This window comes from Pipistrellus hanaki (genome assembly GCF_964339955.1).
Source record: "Pipistrellus hanaki genome assembly, chromosome: 12".
Classification (NCBI taxonomy): domain Eukaryota; kingdom Metazoa; phylum Chordata; class Mammalia; order Chiroptera; family Vespertilionidae; genus Pipistrellus; species Pipistrellus hanaki.
This window is the reverse complement of record NC_140514.1, coordinates 5,200,681-5,224,005: the sequence shown is the minus strand read 5'-3', so window position 1 is coordinate 5,224,005 and position 23,325 is coordinate 5,200,681. Positions and strand designations below refer to the sequence as shown.

General features: G+C 41.4%; 1 long non-coding RNA gene across 1 annotated transcript; it reads left to right on the top strand.

The window, feature by feature from the left end:
• Positions 1 to 2,322: 2,322 nt before the first annotated feature.
• On the top strand, positions 2,323 to 22,589 carry LOC311630774. The gene is made up of 4 exons (XR_014796452.1): positions 2,323 to 2,454; positions 3,872 to 4,021; positions 19,176 to 19,240; positions 20,966 to 22,589. It is a non-coding gene; the product is annotated as an uncharacterized lncRNA (long non-coding RNA).
• Positions 22,590 to 23,325: the final 736 nt, after the last annotated feature.

The following is a 23,325-nucleotide window of genomic DNA, read 5'->3' as shown; positions in this document are numbered from 1 at the left end:
AAGTAAAATTAAAAAATTTAAATACTTTTTTTCTTTATTGATTAAGGTATTACATATGTGTCCTACCCCCCCCCCCCCACCCTCCAATCATGCCCTCACCCCGCTGGTGTCTGTGTCCATTGGTTAGGCTTATATGCATGCATACAAGTCCTTTGGTTGATCTCTCCCCCTTACCCCCACCCTCCCCTACCTTCCCTGTGAGGTTTGATAGTCTGATCGATGCTTCTCTGTCTCTGGATCTGTTTTTGTTCATCGTTTATGTTATTCATTATATTCCACAAATGAGTGAGATCGTGTGATATTTATCTTTCTCTGACTCCAAAACTTCTTGCATGAACAAATACTCTCATCGATGTTTCTAACTCTCTATCCCGCTCTCTTCCTCTCTGTAAAAAAAAAAAAATTATATATATATATATATATATATATATATATATATATATATATATATATTAAAAAACAACAACAAAAGACAAATAAATATTCTTAAGGAGTGGGGGTCTACCATGAAATACAGATGTATAAGCTTTTATAAAAATTCTAAAAGAACCACATGATGTTTTACAGAGTATCCAACATTGGGCAAAACCTACTTTTTAGTTGCTGTTTATTAAACAGCAGAAGATATACCTTTGAAGCCAGTTTGTTAAGAGAAGGGAACATAACCCCCTGTGCTAGGAAGGACACCAGACTGGGGAGTAGAAGGCTTCTCTCCCTAGAACTGACTGCTTTTGAGGTTCACTGCTTGACCCAGATATGTTTCTTTCTTTCTCTGGTCCTTGTTTTTTTAGGTTATAAGAAGAGATTAGACTAAATGATCCCTAAGGATTCTTATCCTCTTCAATATTTTACAATTTTCCTGGAGTTGGGAAAAGATAAAGTCATATAATTGAAATTCTAGGAGGCTGAAAAGTGAAAGATGCCTAGTCTAAGATGTCTAGTTTTCAGCCTTGATGCCTGTATTTCCTTGTAATGGAATTATTTGGCTGTCCTACTTATAGCTAATATATATGCTCTCCTTTCAACATACTAGCCAGAGCAGTGAAATGTCTGGACTCCACCCTACGGCCCACCCCCATTTTCTAAATCTTCGAACTTCTCAGCCTTGAAGCAGCTTATTGGCTCTGAGCTGGGTATTTGTTCACTTGGTGTTTTCCATCACCTGGGATTCTCCTTCAGGACTCTATCCTGTGTTCATTGGCTCTCCCATCCTGTCCACTCAGCCTCCTCGCTGATTATTCACTTGTCTGTTAGTATATTTAATACGAGACCTGGTATTTCTAGATCCTTCCTAACAAAACTGTGTTTATTTCTTCCTTCCTGCTTTCTCTCCTTGTTAGATTATCTGTGCCTCTCCTGTAGGTTTATCCCAGCAGCATTGCAGTGCCTTCATCATTGCAGTTTAAAATATTCCTGTTTGTGCCCTAACTGGTTTGGCTCAGTGGATAGGCCTGTGGACTGAAAGGTCCCAGGGTTCGATTCTGGTCAAGGGCATGTACCTTGGTTGTGGGTACATCCCCAGTATGAGGTGTGCAGGAGGCAGCTGATCAATGTTTCTCTCCCATCAATGTTCCTAATTCTCTATCCCTCTCCCTTCCTCTCTGTAAAAAATCAATTATATATATATATTCATTCCTGTTTCCCAGAACCTTCCTTTTTACTCAGGGTCTTAGTCTTAGATGTCATCCTCTAGGTGAAATCTCTTGGTGTCTGAAGCTTCCTCAAAACCTGGAATAATACATACCCCAGTGTAGTGGGCAGAGTTTCTAAAATGACCTCTTTCCCATAGTTACCCTGATCGAACTCTTTAAACATAGAATCTTCATGCTTGCGATTTTGTATTATGCTATATTGCCCTTAAAATAGGGAAATTACCCAGATGGGTTTGATAGCAGCACCTACATCCTTAAAATCAGAAGAAGTCAGAGAGATTGGAGGTGTGAGGACTGGATGGGCCATTGCTGTATGAAGATGGATGGAGGCACACGGGAAGCCAGAGGAAGCATGTGTGTGGCCACGGGAGCAGCAAGCAACCCTGGGCCACAGCCAGTGAGGAAATGGGACCTTTGTCCAACAACCACAAGGAACTAAATCTGGCCAATAACCTGAAAGATTTTGGAAGCAGATTCTTCCCCAGAGCCTGCATATGAGAGCCCCACCTGGCCCCAAATTGACTCCGTCCTGTGGGACCCTAAGCAGAGAACCCCATACATTGCACCCAGATCCCTAACCTACTGAAACAGTGACATAATAAATGAGTGTGTTTTTAAGCTGGTAAGTGTGTGGTAATTTGTTACACAACATGGGAAAGCTAATATTCCCAGCTATGAGCTTTGTTGTGCTGATTTGTTGCTTTTGTTTTCCTGGCTCTGAATCGAGTACCTACAGAAGTGGAATCTTTGGTCTCATGGAGCAAAAGTCTTTTCAACCCACAAGAACTCCCAAATCCTGAGGGTAGGAGAAGCTTCCAATTGATCTGTTAAATAATTATTATTTAGAATTGCAATATTGCTTTATTTGAAGAGAACCTGGACAGCACAGAATTTTCCTACTCTGTTACCAGTAGCTCAAATATCCAAATTAGCAAATTATGCCCTAAACTCACTCAGTGACATGGAGGGTAGTTATATGTGTGGGAAGAGGGTATGAATGCTGAGGGATCAATTACATGAAAACCTATTCTCTTTTAATTCCATCTAAAAAGTAAAGAGAACAATTTGAAAAGGTAAAAAGAGATTAGACTGGAATGGAATCAGTCAAACTGTACATGAGTTGATGGATAAATTCTGAGAATATGATTCAAACTACTTATAAAATAGCTATTACCTTTAATGGTAATTATATTGGAGAGAAAAAATGATCTACTCGTTTAGGCAAACTCTAGCAATCATCCAATGTTATGTCTTTTTTTTAATGCCTCACTACAAAGTGAAGGATAAACTAGGAAACTAAAAAGATAAATTACATTTTTACTCTGATCATTTGAATCTATGAATATTAAACACACATTAACAGAAGAATGAGACTACAGATAAAAGGAAGTTAACTGGAAGAGACTTCCACATTACAGTGCTCTGAAGCTTTGAAACTCTCAAAAGGGATTTGCCCTTCAAAATCAATAAAATTGGTTCACATACCTCTTTTTATGAATAAAGCTGGAAGTATTCAATCCAGGAAGTATCTTCAGTAACAAGAAGTTTAAAGATGTCAAAAATCAAGTCTTAAATTTACCATATTGTAGATTTTTACACAAGTGTTTTTATTTCTTTGGATCCATCTTGGAATGGCATATCACTTGCATATCAAAGATTGCCGTTAAGGAAACTTTTATGGAAATAAAAATATAATAATGTACCAATCTTGCAATATTCCTGGTTCATAAAAATAGTAGAAGCCATCTATGAAACCAGGGATTTGAAAATCATTCCGATTGTGAGAAACAATAATGATTGTGTTCAGAAATTCCTCAAACTTCCCTACCATTGGACAAAGTCAAGTTGTGACTGCTCCTAAAATCAGCCTAAAATAAAGCTCTGGCTCAATGTCCCCAGGTGGGAGCCTTGACAGTCCCATGTTCATGGGCTGGATGTACAGTGATGGAGAGCCTAGGAGATCACTGATTGGGCTTGTGGTTCAGGGAGAGGATAAGAGGACTACCTGGGACCTGAAATATGTATACACATGAGCAGGTGAGGTGGGGAAGTAGAAAGGGATAGAGTATTCCAGGTGGAGAAGACAGAGGGAATGTAGACAGCTCACGTGACTTCCTTCTGGGATGGCAATGTTGCTTACTATGATTAAAACAATACCTTATATTTTCATACATTTCCTAGTTAAAACGTTCATTTCGCTTCTTTTATGGTATCTTCAGAATAGCTTGTTGGAAAGACAAGGCAGGAATTGGCTCCTCAGTTCCAAAGATGAAGAAATCAAGGCCCCGTAAGAAGGAAGTGGCTCTCCCACAGTTAATCACCATTGATGATGTGACAAAAGCTTTGGTCAGAAATGCTGCTGTAAGATGGTAAGTTCCTTTTACATACATTTTACAATTTGTTGCATTTTCTTATGTTAATTTAATTGATGTTTTTAGATATCACTAGGAGCATCTCCATTTGGAAATAAGGAATCTGAATGTCAGAGGGTTGACCTAATTAGTAACCTCTCTCCCTTCCTTCCACTCTCTAAGAAGCAATGGAAAAAATAATCTCAGGTCAGGAATATATGTATGTATGTATGTATATATTATATCCTAATGTACCCTTTACCTGAAATGATGAAAGGCCCATTAGGATGATATATTTAGCCCCAAATCATTCTTATCCTTTTTGAGTTAGTCACTTGGGCAAATCAAGATAACTTAATAACTTAATTCTGGTCTATTGTAGGCTTCCTTCCCACATCCAACATTGGAAACTGGCTATGATTTTCATTCTGACAAAGGTCAAAGCATTATCACAGTTGTCCTACGTATATTTCAGTGGTGAAATAGCCACAGGCAGTATTAGCTAATGGAACATTAAATATACATCTGGTTGATTGTGTCAAAAGAGAACTTCAGGGTATTTTTTTTTTTTTAGGATTAGAGAAGATAAGAGCAATAAGAGAAAGCTTGAAAGATGATGGGGAAAAGGGGGGAGGGGAGGATGGGGGATGATGATTCCAGGAATATTGAGAAACTTGGAGGAATTCCCAGAATTTGTAGTGGGAACAAGGGAGGGAGACAAAGGGAAAATAACGGAGGTGATAAAGACAGACTCAAAGTGTAAGGAGGCCTTGAATGTCAAGACAGGAAGTTTGAAATTGATGATGGAGGTACGGAGGAGAGAGCGGAGACACAGGGAAGTGGGGAGTAATGCTTTCACGGCAGCCCTGGAGACCTGTCCTGGGCATAGGGAGTCTGGGCTGGCTGGGGCTTTGGGGAAGAAAATATTGCAAAGGAAGGGATAATTTCCAACTGTTCTGCGCCTCACAGATATATAAATAAAGTACAATAAGGGTTATAATGAGGAAATAAATGTCATAAAAATGTTTGATAGCAGATGGGACATAGAAACATGAAGAGATGCCAGTAGCCTCCTGCCAAAAGCAATAAGGGAGATAGTTTGGTCTAGATGACTTCAAAGCTCGGCTCCAACCTTGTAGATTCTGTAATTCTATGCTTTGGTTCAATTTATTGAATTTCAGTAGTATTTGTTTGCCAGCTACCACCTATGTAGAAAACACTATTCAGGATACTATTGTGGAGGCTGGGGAGTGGGAAGGGGATATGAGAGTGACTATAATTTAGTTTCCTGCTCTGAAGAGGATTTGCCATACTGTGGAGAAGATCTTGCAAGCTGAAATGCATTCCAGAATGAGTAAGTGACTGTGGAGGATTATACATGCGATGGAAGCCCAGGAGGTAGCATAGGCAAACTCAAAGTCATTTATGAAGGTGATGGTTTTAGGAATAGGCAAAGAAAGGCATAGGCAGAGAAAAGCTCATGTCTAAAAGGAGTGAGGAAAATGCTCTTGAAATGATAACTATGATAGGCAAAATTCTAAGGTAATTCTCAGGGAATCACACCCTTGTATAACTCCCTTCCCCTAATGAAGGTGGCACCTGTGACTTGCTTCTAGCCATTAGACTATGTGAGAGGTGGTTTGTACTACTCCCATGATTGGATTATGTCAGATGGCAAAGGTAAGGTGATAATTACGGCTGTGATTGTGTTCACTTATATGAGACTCCATCTTAGCAGACTGGAGAAAGATCCTCCTGCTGGTTTTAAAGAAATGATTTGTTATTTGTGAGAGTTCCACTTGGCAAGGAACTCTGGGGCCTCTGGGAGCTTAGAGTATTCCCCAGCTGACAGCAAGCAAGGAAGCAGAACCTCTGTGTTATAGTCCAAAGGACTGCTTTCTACCAACAAGCCAGTGAGCTTGGAGAAGGACCCTAAACTCAGAAAGGAGATTAGCACAGAGAAAGCCTAGAATGTAGCTAAGGCATGTCTGGACTCCATACCAACAGAAACAGTGAGATAATAAAGGGATGTTTTTTTAAGCCACTCAGTTTGTGTTAATTTGTTACCCAGTCATGGAAAACTAATACTGTAAGCTACCATGTCTGGCTGAAGCTCTGAGTGCATATCGGGGATCAGTGGGAGATAAGACTAAAAATATTATTTGGGATGAGACAGTTTAATCCAAATTAGAATCTGTGTAATGAATAGTGCCTGGTCCAAGTTAGAACTCAATGAAATTCTAGTGGGTGGTACAATATAGGGGCACACCATGGTCTATGGTAATGACAGGTTGGGGAGTAAGTGGAGGATTAAGTATACAGATCCCTTACTATCTTTCTAGCACTTGCCTAGTGTTGTGGCTGCCAGTTTTCAGCCATTCTGATGATTTTCTATGGTGCTACTTCACTCCCTTTGAACTTACAAAAACCTAATCAAGTGCTATTAGAAGGCAGAAGGATGGATAGACAGAACTTCCATGGAACTCTAGAAGTAGGAGGTGGATAAAAGTCTTAACATCTCTCCTAACCCTCACTTTAATTTCATGGAGTCACACTAGTCAGAAGTACCTTTAAAATTATCAGTTTAAAAAATGAGAAAATGAAGACCGAAAAAGGGGAAAATAATTGTTCAAGCTCCCATAGATACTCCATGATAGACCAAATAGTACCTGTGCCTCTTCTGTCAGAGTATCTCAGGTATGACCAAGGAAAGAGGAAGGATTCATTGAAAGAGAGAAACTATTACGAATAGTTTTGCCTTTTGAAATTATATGCAAACTTAATAATGACCCAAGCATTGCCATGGCTACTTGTTGGTTATGAATACAGTCATGTCTCTGCCATCTGTTTCTCTTGACTACTTCCACTCCCATTTGTGTGTTTAATATGTGTTTATTGCACAACTTTGTACCTTCTCCTTTAGAAAAGCACTAATAGCAATAGGCTCAAATTTCCTTCTAGGGTTGGACTCTGTTAAAATTGCGAGATGCTGTCCCTCCCTCCTCTAAATCTCCTTCCTTCTTTCTGGGCAAAGCTCCTATGGTCTTTCTCTCAATTTCAAGTAGATGATGGGGATAATAATGCTCTCATTACTTGAATTTTAACAGCTCTCCAAACCCAGAGATGTGGAGCTGAATCACTAGAGTGACAAATAGTTGAGATGGCAGTTGAGCAAATGATACAGTTCAGAGCCACCCCACATAGGCTCTCTGACTCTAAGACTGGGCCTGTTATTTGCCCTGACATTTTCCCATAGGGGTGGCAGGAAGAGGAGGAGGAGCATGGCAGTGAAAGAGAAACTGAGGTAGAGAAACACAGTAGTAGTATTGGGAGATGAGAAAAGAAAGGGAGCATATAATGGTAGGCCTAAGATTTTTCTCTGACTCAGAACATTAAAAGCAGTTTATCAAACCATGTGTGCACCCAGACATATTTTCCTGGATTGGAATGTTGTGGTCAGTACAGTCCCACAGCCACCCACCCATTAAACGGAGATTGATGGCTTGGAAATTTGGGGGGAGGTCAGTGACTATCTCGAAGTGGAGTTAAGTCCCTGTAGCTGGGATGGCTGAGCCTCCTATTGTAGAGTCTGTCGAAGGCCTCATCTGATAGGCAGTGACAAATAGCCCCCTTCCAAGAGCACAATTGCCCCTGAGAAGCATTCCTGAGAAAGAGCATAAAACCACAATCAAATGACCACGCCGCTTCCCACGTTAAGTACACACTGAGTGGTTCATGTGTGGGCTTTGGACAGAAGGCCAACTCTCCAGATAGACTATTGGACGGCTAGTGCCGCTAATGACTTTACTGGCCTTGACATGTGAGGAAGCAGGACATGTACCCATTAGAGTAAAATTTTTATTAGAATTGCCATTCCAGAGATTATTAGCAACTTGTAAAGAATGCAATTACCACTTAAGCTGTATTCAACGGAATACATTTTAACCGTAATTGAAAACAAATGTAGGCTTAACCGTATGGTTGGTTAAGCCCCATGATCATGACTGTTATCTTATTATTTTCCATTAATTAAAACAACATGTGCTGGGATTTATTTGCAGCTACGCAGTTGCAATTGGATGAAGGCTCAAAACAAGAGTTCTTATTTCACATTTGCTCCTCAGCACCGCTCAGTGTGGCCACTCGGACGTTTGGTCACAGTGTTTTTGTATCCACTGAAATTTAAGTTAAGATTTAGATGCACTTTTATTTCTATTCTTCTGAACTCATCCAACTCGTCCTTAATTCTTATAGAATTGGGAGGCCATTGATGGTGGTGGCCACCTCAACCTTTTGACCTCAGTGACTTCCAGAAGTTATCAGTTTCCAGTTTCTGTTGACTATGAGAGGAACATTTAGGCTTTGAGCTGCTGTGAATTTTGTATCTGTTTTTAACCACATGCAATTGTCAAGGGTCCCATGTTTTCTTTTACTTTACTTTTTTTTTTCCCCCTCAGCTTGGATGTTTTATCCCAATGTGCAAGGAAAATTTGATTTTAGGGGAATTTGCTGTAATTACATAACTTGTCTTCTGAGAGCACATTTCAAAGCTTAGATTTGAAAAATAAGAGGCCTGGCTCTAGTTCTCTAGTTTAATGTGATATCAGGAAATGACTTCATATCCCTGGACCTTAGTTTTGCCATCTGTAAAATTGGGATACCAGGCCTGATCTTATCTACCTATCAGGGATATTCCGAGACCACAGGAGATGATAGCAGTGGAAGGGATTTGGAATCTGAAATGAATATTCCAGAAGTCAGGATCATGATAACAAGAGTCTTATTCTCACACTGACCCATTAGGTTTGTCAACATTGAACACAGTAGTGACTCAACTCTCATCAGATGTTCAGTAAGTGTCTTCTAGAATGCAGCCGTGATTTCATGATGTACATCTTTGAATGGTCATGATGCTGCTTTTAGGACAGGCATCATGGGAAGGACATAGAGACAAATCTCAAACAAGTCTCTGAGATGAAGAGCTGCTGGACTTCTTATAGGGTCCTTATTGTGACCAGCTCAGCATTTCTATTTAGGCATTGACATGTTTTCATTTTCCTTGTGATCATCATCACTGTTGATTTAAGGAACATCTCCGAGCTTCTAAATACTTAAACACAAACATACACCGCACATTGTATCTTCCAAAAACCATACAACATGATGCCAGGAGATGTTAACCCAAGGAGAAGTACCTGGAAGAATGACAAACTGAGCTACAGAGAGGACAGGAGCTTGGATGTCTGAGTTTTGTAAAAAGGTTCTATAATAAGGTTCTGAAAGCGATGAGGCAAAATGGCACTTAATTTTTAAGAAACCAAATTTGAGGTGATCAAACCAGTTAAAGTTCAGGTTGTAGAAGAATTAATCTCTATAAAACAAACTACAAAAACAGCATGGCATGCAAAATACCATCAAATCTAGACCTTGCCTGTCTTTTCACGTTAGTTTATCAGTCATTATTACGACTCTTTTACTCACTAGACACATTCTACATTTGACCAATATGAAATGCCCCCTTCTCTGAAAGTGCAATGTTTTTAGGACTTTGTACATTTTTATATGCCGTGGCCACTGATTGGAATATCTTCTCCGGTCTCCACTTCAGGGGCTCAGAGAATTGTGATGGTATAATTCTGTGCCTGCCCTTCTAACACCCAGGTGCAGAAACCTATCTTATCCACTCTTACATTTTTAAAACTTAGTCAGGTGCTGACACAGAGTGTGCCTTTACTGAATGTATGTATAGCTCATTGGTATCTGTTAGAAATTTCTGTGATAGTTGGAATGCTCTCTATCTGTGCCGTCCAACCCAATAGCCACAAACCATGTGTATGTGGTGATTGTGGACTTGATTGTGGCTAGTACAGCTGAGGAGCTTTCTCTTTAATTACAGTTGATTTAAGTAGATATAGATAATGCAACTAGTGGCTGCTATATTGTATGGCACATATATAGGAAATAATGGGAGAATGACAACAACAACAAAAAATAGTGACTCCAAAGAAATGGTGCTCAGGTGCCAATACGAGGGGATTGCTATAATTCCGAAAGAGTGAGACTTGAATGATAAAGGACATTATGACCAACCCCTGCATTTTTTCCTTACACGATGTTGATCAGTTAGGAAGCTTGAAGAAACCAGCATCCGTAATCTATGTGTTCTGTCTGACTTGCTGCCACTCCTGAGTGCCTGACAATTCTGTGTCGAAGATGCCTGTAAACAGAATCCTGTCTCTACAGTATGAAGAGGCCTTTAGGAAGGGGATCAGGTCAAGGAGGAGAGAATGAACTGCTTAGAATAGGCTGAAGAAGCATTTTAATATGAGACAGTGCTGTAAGGCCCTTCTCCTGGGTGGAATCATCTTGCCTTTGGCACGGTTATTTCTACAAGGCCAGGAAGGGCCAGGGCAGACAGGGAGAAAGAGCATGTCTGGGTCGGGGAAGAAAAAGAGCCCTGGAGGGTCACCAGTTGGAACAAGCTGAAACTGAGCACAGCTGCAGGTCAGGCTACATGCTTTCCAGATGCCTCCCTGGAACTGGTCCCTATGATATCTCTGCAAAGGAGAAAGCATCGCAGCTCCAAGGCTATGTCCAGTGTCCTAGTAGGGCAGTATCTCAGTGGCCATTCCCCAGAAGGGCTCTTTTAATTCATAGAAATGTCAATGACATTTATAAATAAAGATCCAGAACTGCTGTTCTACCTCATATCCCACCTACCATGTCCCATCTGAAGGACGTGAGGTGCAGAGAGCAAAAAATGGCATCTCCCAGATCATGCACTGAATCATGTGGCAGATCAAGGATGAAAGAGAAGGGAAACACAGGAAGAGCATGTAGTTACTCATTAGAGACCCTATCCCACTTCCTCCAATTATCAGCACCTTCAGATGTGGTTTCACCTAATATCCACCTATTATGTCAACGGCCACCTTTCTGTCTCCAGTGTTCAAAATACATCATGAGAAACTTTGTTATGCCTGGTAAACACCAGCAGTAATTTCAGGTTTTTGTGATTTCCAATGGTTGCTGGGAACTGTGGAATTAACACAAATAATCTGTGTATTCTCACACAAATCAAATATTCCCTGTAGGCTGAATTAATTATGAATTTTGCATATGCATGAGCATCTTAAAATAAATGTAGACACTGTTGAGATAAACATCTAGCTAATTAATTTAAAAATTAATTCATTTTATACAAAGCACAAAAAGTAAAACAACTTCAATTAGGCTCTAAGCTTAGAATTATTTTGAAGCCATAGGAGCCCTCCCTCCTCGCAGAAGTATGAATCATTGAAAGCTGCATTTCTCTGGTTTGGCAATCCTCAGGATCAGGAAGTTAAAACTTATATGTTTTTAATAAAACAATTGTTTCAAATTTTTTCTCTATTCCCCAAATCAAAGTAATCTATTGACAGTTTCCAAGTGAAGGCACACGTCCCACAATGAGAGTTCCTGATTCTGCAGGCATCTTCAGGTTCACAGAGGCTGCTGCCACTTAGAGGAAGCACGTGGGTCCCTGACTTTTAGGATGAGATATTGGCCTCATCCTTTGGCAGATGAGTGAGGGTTAAAGCATCTTCACTAGCAGTGGGACACTTGCTACCCACTTTGACAGGAAAGTGGCCTGGGGCTGATTGAATCACATGCTGTCAATTGAGTGACAGACATACTGTCTCATCCAAGGCCCCAGAAGGAAACACATGGCCAGTGCAGTCAACCTGGTTTAATTACACTGAAAATGCCATTTATTATGCCCTGTGCTTAGTTTATTCACATTGGGACTTCTCCTAAATCAAAACTAACTGTGGATTGTGCTGTCGTGAACATTTGCAATGTACATTTTGGGACACACCAGTTGTTTTGCATCACAGTTTTTCCCCCTCAAGATCTTAATTAGATTCTAAGCCAAGAAAGACCCAAGGGAATAGGACCACACACTGTACTTTAACTGTGTTTTAGGAGATGATGGATTGTGCCCTCACAGTAGCCAGATTCTTAAAGAACACCCCTACCCCACTCCCCCCCCCCCCCAAGACATTTCCACTCAGTGTTGTTTGTTTAGACATCTACAAACAGGCCCCCTGTTCAGCAAGCAGAGCACAGAAGGCCTCCTTCTGCCTGAGCATCTCGGGGTGGGGGAATGGGGGGTAGGGGGGGCAGTGGATGGGGGATGAACACATGGCCCTGGTGCTCCTCTGGGGGGCACACACTTCTCCCATGAAGGCTGTGAGTTTGCCTGCCAAAAGGATGCGCTCTTCGGAGCCCAGTGCCAGCAGGGATGGCGGGGTCAACAATAAACTTTGATTGCTCTCTCTTCCAAGGAAGTAGGCTCCCTGGAGCAACACATTTACATCTTGCTGCAGGTTTATTAATAGAGCTGAGTAGCTCACATACCCTGCCCCACTCCTGGCCCAAGCTTGGCAGAGTTTCGCATGTTTCACAACCTCCCAGAGTCCGTGGAGGTCCAATGCTCTAGCAGGGGTCCTCAAACTTTTTAAAGTGGGGGCCAGATCACGGTCCCTCAGAGAGCTGGAGGGCCGGACTATATGAACTACTAATTCCTACTGTAACACCTCGGCTGCGCTCACTGCCCAAAAAACCTGGCGGGCCGGATCAGACTCCTCTGCGGGCCGCATGTGGCCCGCGGGCCGTAGTTTGAAGACCCCTGACTCTATGGCCTTCCCTCTGCCAATGGCTATTATCTGTAACTTCACTGTCACTTTGGATTAAGGCCCCTTTTCCCTGTTACGATGCCACCTACCCCCATATCTCAATTTAAGATTTTTTTCAGTAGTTCATCCCTTATTATAAATTGGTTTACAGATTATTGTTTTTCCAGGAAAAAGTGTTGACAATGACGTGTGGGACTTAATCATGGCTATTTTGATTGCTAACGAGAAGGGAGAGATTATACTATCAAGGTGAGGGAAGACGATGGAAAATGAAGGGAGCTCTCTGTATCAACCTACTTTAAATTTTGTGGAGAGAATTTCCCATTTGCTTGTTGGAAATTGAGGTTCAAGTGTGAAATGTTACAAGGACCATAGATACATGACTGGAGTTGGAAACTGGTGCTGAAAACCAATAACACTTCCCATCCTGGGCTGTGTTGTTAAGGTGTCTTGTTCTTTTAGCTGCTGATCAAAGGCTAAGGAACAGACCCCACTTCTATCTAAGGCAGGATTTCATAAAACCTTAATTTCAAATATGCCCTGTGTGTGATACTCTCCTGGGACTGCTATATTCCTAGAAATAACGGGGGAAAGCTTACAGGTTTACCCAATTACTGAAGAAAAAGACTGGTTTTAGAGGTCTGGACTGATGTGGTTTGGACAAAAAGATATAATTGAAGAATGTCATAAATGTCATGAAAATATGGAAATGACACTTGGACAGATGCCCTTAAGAACTCCCAGCTCAGCCAGACTGGTTGGTAACTGGTGTCTCCTTATTAACAGAGGAGGTCTTCCTGGAACTAACTCAGAAGGTAGTTCAGAGTGGACCAGCTGCTTTTAACCACAGCATACTGCGGATTTTTCAGCATAGGCTGGAATTTGGAAAGAATACCTCTCAATGTTGGTTTTAAAAAATGGGTGATTATTTTAGTTAGCAAGTATTTAATAAATACCTACTCCAAATGGATCCATAACCCAAACATGAAAACAGACCTAGCTTTTCAGGCTAAGCTGACCCAGACTCAGGAGAATTCTAGAGAGCAAACTGGTAATTGGATTGAAAGGGACCCCAGCACAACAGTATCTTTCTGAACAAAATCCCTGAAAAAATAAGCCAGAATAATAGCACTGGAAACTAACATGTTAGGTCCTAAAATGAAATAATTTCTGTAAACGCGCTAGAAGGTGAGGAAAAAAACCCCCCTGCATTATATGGTTGATTTTTCTTATTCTGTAATGAAAGAATCATAAGACTCAGAGAAGCTAAGTGCCTTTTTAAGTAGACGTGTGAAATAGTGGATGAGACCACCAGCTTCTTAATTCCAAGTCTAGTGCTATGTCTCTTCCCTGCTCCCTCCCAACTTTCACTTTCTTCCTGTTGCCTTCCTGAGATTCCCATAGCAGCTTATTGTGCAGAGCTCTGATGAGGCCAGGGTCAAGTCTACAAGAAGTCATTGTTCGGATGCACATGGACAACTCGCTTCTTTCTCTCTCACTTGGAGCATGGCTGGTTTTGATTGGGTGGCTGGCTATGTCAGCAAGTATAGAAAGTTTCTGGATGATTAGACAATTCTGCTTAAATCTGTTACCTCCCCAGAGGTTTTCCTTTTCAATTAGTATTTTTCTATAGAAACCGTAATGGAGCTGTGGTTTGATCTTCTCCTTCCCTCACTCCAAGTGGCTGTGTCTCTCGCCATACATAGTAAGGAACAGGGCAACCCTTGTGATGGGCTGGTACCTGGCTCTCAAGTGGACCATACAGAGGGAGGCAGCACTGCTTCAGGGAATCCTGATACAGAGGCTCAGCAGGAGAGAAGAGGAAGTCTAAGGTGAAAGATAGGGTTAGGAGCAATCTTGGGCAGTGCTGGGGTTTTCAGTGACATGATAAGAAATCATAGGAAACTCCTCTTAGAAATCCTATTTTCTGAGCTATCATAGTCATGGGATCTTATTATCATTTGGACTCCAAGCTAAAGCTCTTCTGCCAGGAAGAGAGGGGCTGACACTTTTATTAGTCATTAATTTGGGTGAGTACTTTGGGTTTTATTCCTAAAAACTAAATAGAAAAACATATGGTAAATGATACCTATCTATCATCTATCTATTTATATCAGCAAACTCAAATAGGCTGTTGGTTCTTCTCAACTTTTTGATTCCACATGACTATAAAATTTATGTTGGGTTCTGAAAAAGATAGGCCCTTCCCTCTCAAGGCTTTTGCTCAGTCTGATGTTTAAAAGAGTTTTATAAACTACCCATGCAAGGCCAAGGTTGGCTCTATTGGGAGGTGTGGCTGTCAATGGTTCTTGGGTTGGGTGTCCTTCTGGGAACCCTCCACAGCTCCCACAGTGATTTATATCTTTGCACTTACCAGGGTCCCAGCAGTGAAACCTAAAATGACTTGACTTTTCTGGGAGTCTCTTCGGTAAGAACAACAAAAATCTGTCCTATTCCCACAACCATGCTCCTTCTTATGTTGTTTTTTTGTCAGGACCCCAAGGTAATTCTGGCAATTGCAGGCTACCTCAGAATGTAGCTGTTTTCTGTTTGGTTTCTGGGTCACGTCCAGGTCACCCTTTTGGAGGACCTTTTGAATTCTCATACTGAGCTATTGTGGAGTTCAAAAACTGGGAATGCCTGGGTCCTATCACAGTTATGTCAAGGGACAAAGGAATAGTATTGGCACTAGTTTGCCAAATAGTTACTTATTGAAATAGGGATCAATGTTGGAAATGGAAAGATCTAGACAGTCCTTGCTGTGCAGAGACCCAGAGTATGGTGGGCAAGCAGACATGCAAATAGAAAATCACATAGCTGGTGTGGTATTCATAGGCTGGTGTACATGCAGCGCTAGGCTAGAGAACCGAGTCATTTCCTGTATGAGAAGGATTCATAAAACAGGTGAGGCCTGAGTTGAGCTATAAAGAATGATCCAGGGTTCATCAAGCTGGAAAAGGGATGAAAAATTCAGACCGAAATAGCATATACAACATTACAGAAATGGATATTATGGCTAATCTACTCTAACTCAAGTGAGACAAGATGTAGATTGTATTTCCCTCTAGAGTCACTGCAATTTCCCTTTCACTTATTGGATTTACTTTTTGAGAGATAAATAGATATGAAGGAGGGAGTGGAGAACCAAGAATAAAGATCAGCTTGCTAGGCCATTGCTTGGCATTATCATCACATAGTAAACAGACGGGTAGAATCTCCTTCAAAATTATTATAGTTTAGTTGTGCCAACACCTAGTAACTTTTCATTGCTGATATTGTGAAATTGAGCCCATAAAGAAACATTCTACATCAAGCATTGGTGACTGAGCCCACTGAACAGTGCTTCCTGGAATCCAAGAGACTGCCTCGCTCTCTCTGTCCAGGCCAGTGCAGCGCCTCAACTGGAGGCCTCTGATCTGAAGAGCATATGAGCCTGAGGCCCTCTCTTGAGTTCCAAGAACCTGAACCCTGGGAAATATGCTCTCCTAGGGGTGGGCACCATCAACACTTGAGGCTCTCAAGGGAGGTGGGCTTTTAGTCCATGGAGTTTGGCGAAGGGCCCTAACCCTTCAGCAACTGTCACAAAAGGACTGTACCTGAAGAACAGGCCCCTGATGAAACATAGCTTATGGACATTGAGTCTGTACCACAGAAAGACCTAGCCTCTTCCGCGAGCCTGGGCTCTGAGCAACTCCCCTGGGAAGCCTGCCTGATCGTGACTGTCGAAGATGGTGCCCAAGTTCTGATGGGAAGGGAGCAGCCCAGAGCCACCTGCAGGTGCGGGCATGCCCCTGGCGTCACCCGCAGGCCTTCAGGAGAAAGACTTGCTTTCTGAGAAAGGCCCGGAGAAAAGATGAGGCTCCTGCAGAGGCCCTGCTGTGCAGGATGATTGCTTCCAAGAAGCGGTTCATTTCTAGTTTCCCAACTGTGCATTTGGTCCCCACACAATTTATCTTCACGCAGAATCACATACCTGTGCGCCAGATGTGCACAGCTGTATGTGAGCAACTGCTGATCTGTCTGGATCACATGCCAAGTGCCTGTTTCTTTATATTAGGGTGGGTTGGGATTTGGGCCGTGTGAAAATTTCATTTTGAAACCAGAAACCCAGTGAGCCCTGGCTACACGGGGGTTTGAGTGGAGCACGATGATAAACCAACGCCGAATTAGTCTTTTCCAGGACCCCCCACAACCTCCCCCATTTTCAACCCGTGCAGTTCAGCTGCATTCTGGGTGTGCAGAGGTCGGGCTATCGGGAGACTCAGTCCTGCCAAAGTGTGCGGCCCCTGGAAATGCTTGTGGTGAAACTGCAAAACCTCTGCCCGGCCCTGGGGAGCTCTGGGAGCAGAATAGAACTTGACATTTTTAGTTTGTGTTTCAGTTCTTACCCTCTGGACTCCGAAGCAGCAAGACCACAAAACACTCAGTACGAACTACCACCCCAGCGGCCAAGGTGCAGCTGTGCATAGGGGAGGGGGCCCGAGACGCCCCAGCCTCTGTGTGCCCTGTGGGGACCCACAGCACTGGCAACTGGCATTTCCCACCAGGCATGCCGCTCTCTCCTCTCATGGCCAAAGACAGTCAACACCAAGCCATTCAGCTCCATGTCATTCCCTCACTGATTTATTGAGTATCTGCTACTGCTAGTGTGTGCTAGGCATCATTAGACGGTAAAGTGTTTTACCCATAATGAATGTTCACTATGTGTGAGTTGCTGATGAGATTATTGAAAAATTGCCTTTTCCATATATATATATATATATATATATATATATATATATATATATATATATATGTGTGTGTGTGTGTGTGTGTGTGTGTGTGTGTGTGTGTGTGTGTGTGTATCTTTTTTTTGAGACCTATCAGGTTCTAGGCACTATGTACAAGTCTTCCGTTAATTCTCACAACTCCATAGGCAGACGCTACTTTACTCTTTCCCCAGTAGGAAGACAGGCTCAGAGAGTTACTGGACTCCAACATTGCATCTCCTATACGGTAGAGCCAGGCTCAAGATTCAGCCACGTCTGATTTCAAATCCCATCTTCCTCCCACCATGCCGCTGTCACTCCTCCTCTCTGAGCTGTTCCTGAGTCCTAACAGAGGCTGCTCAGCCCAGGAGTGCATGGCATGTGCTTCTCTCGGCCCCTGGGCCACCCCGCTTTAACGTGTCCCTGGACGGATGCCCGCGGTGCGACCTCTTAGCTGTTACACGTCCCAGTTCCACTCTGGTTCTCACGCGGGCTGGCCCTGATGAATCAGCTCCCAGCAACAGGCTCAGTTTGAATTTCAGCAAAATTCTCTCAAAACAATAACCAGATGCAATTCCACTCACATCGTGGCCACATAAGGAATCCATTCCAGGAGAAGTCAGAGGATGCACTGTGCTGCTCAGGCAGATGAATGACTCCTCATCTGCCCTGGGCTCGTCTGAGAGCTCAAAGAAGAAATAACATGGAGATTAATATTGGAGCTCAGGCTTTGACTCCGGGCTCAGGAAGAACGCACGTATAATTAAGTCTTATAATGATGACCCCTCAGATCATGGATCACTCATGGGTAGTGGCTCCTTCCAGACACCTGCCCTACTCAAGGCAATTTCCTCTTTTCAGTCTCAAGAACTGTTTCAGACTTTGCTTTCCTACGAGCTGCTCAGAAGAGCCCGGCCACCATCCTTGGAGTAAAACAGGATCCTCCAGGAATTACATCATTTATTTTTCAACACAGATTAATTCAATTTGGTTTAGTTTTACAAGGGCGTGCGATCATAGGTTTGATAACCAAATAGATGCCCCGATGTAAATTTCAGCCCTGGTTTCACTTTCTTCCAGTGAGAAAAACAAAGGCTCTCAAAGGTAATGGGTATATCACCTCTCCAAGGGGGGAAAAAGGGTAGGCTTTCAATTTTCTTAAACATAAAACTTAAAATCCACATGTAATAATAAACAAATGGTTTAAGGCATTTTATGTCATAAATGTGCTGCCATAATTTAGTTATGAATTTCCAGGTCCAGGCATTATGCTAAAACCCAACGGTCATTATGGAATGTCTATATATTTGATTTCCAAAGCTCCAGATAGATTTTAATGTGTTCAGTGTTATACCACTGCATTCCCAACGCTATTTCTGTATCCTTAGAGACATGTCCTAATAACAGCCCTCCATGTCTTCTGCTTAGTGAAAAGTGTGAATAATAGCTCCGAAGAGAAGCATTTATGTATTATATACACACGTATATGTATATATATTTATTTATATATGGTTTTTTAACTATAACATATGTTCTCACATGGCCAAATGATTGAACCCAATACAGTTAACAACTTAGGAAGGGATCCATTGAATTTTCCAAGTCTCTTCATGACCAGAATTACTTTGTAAGGAGACCCTAAATGTGGAATAATCAACATGTTAAAGTAATCTAGATGTTTATGATTTGATAACTCTTTGGTGCATTGTTTAACAACATGTTTTCAATTTACTTTCCTTCAAATAGCTCCAAATAACCCCATGATTTGGGATGATTGATTATGGGAATGCTGCTTTTACTGTACATCCAAGGTAATTTTAAAATTACATCTTCTTTTCATTGTTAAGGGGTAAAATCATTTGCAGGTCTTGACATGATTTATCAGAGAAAGGGGGACAAAGGGTCAGTGTTGGCCTCACTCTGTTAGAACATTGTTATGTGAGCCCAGAAGTAAAGCATTAGACCCCGTGGAAGCTGGGTTCTAGTCCCAGCATGCTCAGTAATCAGTTCAGTGGTCTTAGAGAGTCCTTCACCTCCTGAGACTCATTTTCCTCCCATATAAAAACCATCAAAACAATTGGGATCAAAACCTTCCTGAGAGATTCTGATTCATTATAATTGGGCCAAGGCCTTGAAATGAGTATTTTCTGTTAATAACCTGAGGTTTATAATTATACAGGTTTGGAAAACACCAAGTTAAACAACTTCTAAGTCCAGCTCTCACGTTCAATTCTTGAATATAATTTTCCTGTCCTCTGGACATTTATCTTTCAACATAACCATGTTCTTAATGATCAACCTTATGTCACTGTATGGTTGCTGGGTATTTCTCTCAGACACTGTGCTCAAGCTTGTATGTAAATGACCCGTTTGATCCTCCTCAGAACTTGGCACTCTCAGTGTATTCGTAATGGCTAGCAATCCTACCTGGGATAACAAACTCCCTATCTCAGTTGCTTGAAACATTGATGTTTTGTTTCTCACTCATGTAAAATCTCACTCCATCTTGCAACTATGCTGCACACATGTCCCTCATGGGAAGACCAGGACAGGAGACATTTGGATCTTACCTACCATGATGGGAAGTGACGAATGACACTTCTGTTTACAGCTTACTGTGTTAAATATGTCTCATGGCCCTGATCCAATGGGAAGACTGGGAAATATAAGGAGCAAATGCAGATCTAATAAATAAAACAGTCTCTGCCACAACCAGGGATCTAAATTTTACAGCTTTAAGAAACTGAGGGTTATGAAGGCCAATTTGCACTTGAAGAATGTCACTGATGAATGTGTCACACGGTATCTGATTCAAAAAAGGAGGCATGCATTATTCACAATAGCGAAGGTGTAGAAACACCTAAATGTCCATTAGTAGATGAATGGATAAAGAAAATGTGATACATACATACAATTGACATTATTCAGCCTTAAAAAAGGAAAACCTTGCCATCTGTAACTACATGGGTGAACCTGAAAGACATTTCGCTAAGTGAAATAAGCCAGGCCAGAAGGACAAATCCTGCATGATTCCACTTGCATGAGCACCCTAAAAAATCAAACTCATGGAGGAAGAGAGTAGAATGGTAATTTTCTGGGGTTCAAAGGAAGGGGAAATTGGGAGGTGATATTCAATAGTAATAAGGTTTCCCATTAAACTCCTCTTTAAAAATAAAAGAAGGCGAAACCGGTTTGGCTCAGTGGATAGAGCGTTGGCCTTCGGACTGAAAGGTCCCGGGTTCGATTCCGGTCAAGGGCATGTACCTTGGTTGCGGGCACATCGCCAGTAGGGAGTGTGCAAGAGGCAGCTGATCAATGATTCTCTCTCATCGATGTTTCTAACTCTCTATCCCTCTATCTACCTCTCTGTAAAAAAGTCAATAAAATATATTTAAAAAATAAATAAATAAAATAAAATAAGTTTATGGATGTAACAGCTGTCAAGCACAAATTTACAAATACTAATAAAATATAAAATACTGTTTATGTAAAAAAGGCATGACTTCCATGAATAAAACTTATTTTTTCTTCCCTAGAGAGAAGAGGATTTTCTCCCAAATATAATACTACCAAAATGGTATTTTTGAGGCTATCATTGCTACTCTGCGTGCTGAAATCTGAAGACTTCTTCCTTCCTGCAGCCGACAGGTGCTCCCACTACAGAAACATGATGTCCCAAGGGACTTTCCCGAGCTCTACTTTGACTCCAGTTTGCTCACTACAGTGAAATCGGACCCCCCAACATGTCAAAGAATCATCCTTTTTACCTTCGCTCTTTTAAGCCATCCTGAGCAGAGATTATTTCTTTACTACTAAACCTGTGAAATAACAGCTTTGTCCATTCAAAGCACACCTGTTGTAAATAGATACTTTTTCTCTCTTTCTAGTCTTTGCCCCTGAGAAACTTCTCAATAACTCAACAAATAATTTTAAGGGTGTTGAGAGAGAGATTTTTTGGAATTAGGATTCAGAAAGATAGGCCCTGTATTGGAGGAATATCTAGTCCCCAGCAAAAGCAAAACAAAAGGAAGAGACCAACCAAAGGACTTGTGAGCACACATATGAGCCTGACCAGTGGTCAAGGACAATAGGAGGGTGGGGGCATGAGTGGGGGGAGGGGTTGGAATGGGGGGGTTGAGGACAAATATGTGATACCTTAATCAATAAAGAACTTAATAAAAAATGAAAATAGCAACAAATGACAGATAAATAAGTCATGGCAAGACTTGAGGTGAGGGCCATAATCTATGATATATACTTATGACCGAATGGAAGCCTAGGGAGGGGAACAGTTACTTCTGCTGGGTTTGTGAAGTCTGGAAGGGCATCATTGAGAGAAAATGACAATTTTTCTAGGCTGTAAAGTGAGGCATCACTGGTTCCTTATAGGAGTGGAGTGAGTGTGGAATAGCCATCCAGGGAAGGAAGACCTGGAGCAGTAACTCGGAGGTGGTGAAGTCTTTCTATTTGCAGAAAGTAGTGGGTTGGGGCTGGCTGGAGATCTAGGCTTGGGCAAATGTTCAAGAAGATAAATATTCTTATGAAGGAGTTTGGACTTTACTCCACATGCATTATGGAGGCATCGAGGTTTGTAATTATGGGTCTAATTATAGTGGTTCTCCACCTTTCTAATGCCGCGACCCTTTCATACAGTTCCTCATAAAATTATTTTCCTTGCTACTTCATAACTGTAATTTTGCTACTGTTATGAATCATAATGTAAATATCTGTGTTTTCCAATAATAATAAGAATTGTAACTTGGCATGTGACCCCTCAGAATAAAGATAAAATTTCTCAGGTTTTCTTTCAGTTAGTATGGTTGTGTGACTAAGTTTCACTCAGTGAGACATAGCTAAAGACCCAATGGCAGTTCCAGGCATTTTTCTTACAGACAGCTGGCACCTGGGGCTTCTCTTGTTTTCTTGCTGCTACTTAGAATGCCGATGTGATGATGATCCACTTTGGCCTACTTTTTAAGACCATTTGAATGAAAAAGACCAACTGCACTTTTCACCACTTGAACTGCTTTTGCATTTTTGTCAAATACCATTGGGCATACTTATGGAGGTCTATTTCTGAGTTTTCTATTTTGTTCCATTGATCTGCCAATGCCATGTGTATTAATTATTGTATCTATATAATAAACCTTAATGTTAGGTAGAGTGGTTCTCCCACTGTATTCTTTTTTTCAAGATTCAAGATGCATTTTAAGAAATATATTTTATAGCATGGAATACATATACATGAACACACACACACACATATGAAAACCCTTCCATGCAAAAGATATATTGATTATTTGTGATGCGCCTTTCTTTTCTAACCTATGATTCATCCTATGTTTTCATAACAAAGTGCTGGTCATGACCCAGTACGTACATTGACATCACCAATGGATTTTTTTTTTCAACTTGCAAGTTAAGAAACACTGGACTAGAAGGGAGTGGGGAGTGGATATTTACCATCAATCCCCTGGGTCCCTGACAGGTGAAAGTAGCAATGACAGAAACTGAAGGTGCAACAGCCATGAGGTTGAGGTTGCCCTGTTCACATTATTTTTTTCCTAACTGGGAGAACGGTTTCTAAGAACATACAGCCCACTTTTGGGGTTGTTGTCTTACTGGGATAAAAATTGTCTCTAAACATAGGTTTGGTTTCCTTTGAAAATGGAAAAACCACTCAGCAAGAGTAAGAGGGTACTTATTATCACATAAATCAATAGGCCAATTATTTTACATATATCATCTTTTATGCACATACTTCCCTAAGACATATATATTTTCCATTTTACATATGAGAAAAATATAGCCTGATAGAGATTAAGGGATTTTCTCAAATTTCACATATGATTAGCAGCACAATTCAGAATCAAGCCTGTATTGGTCTCACGCCTTC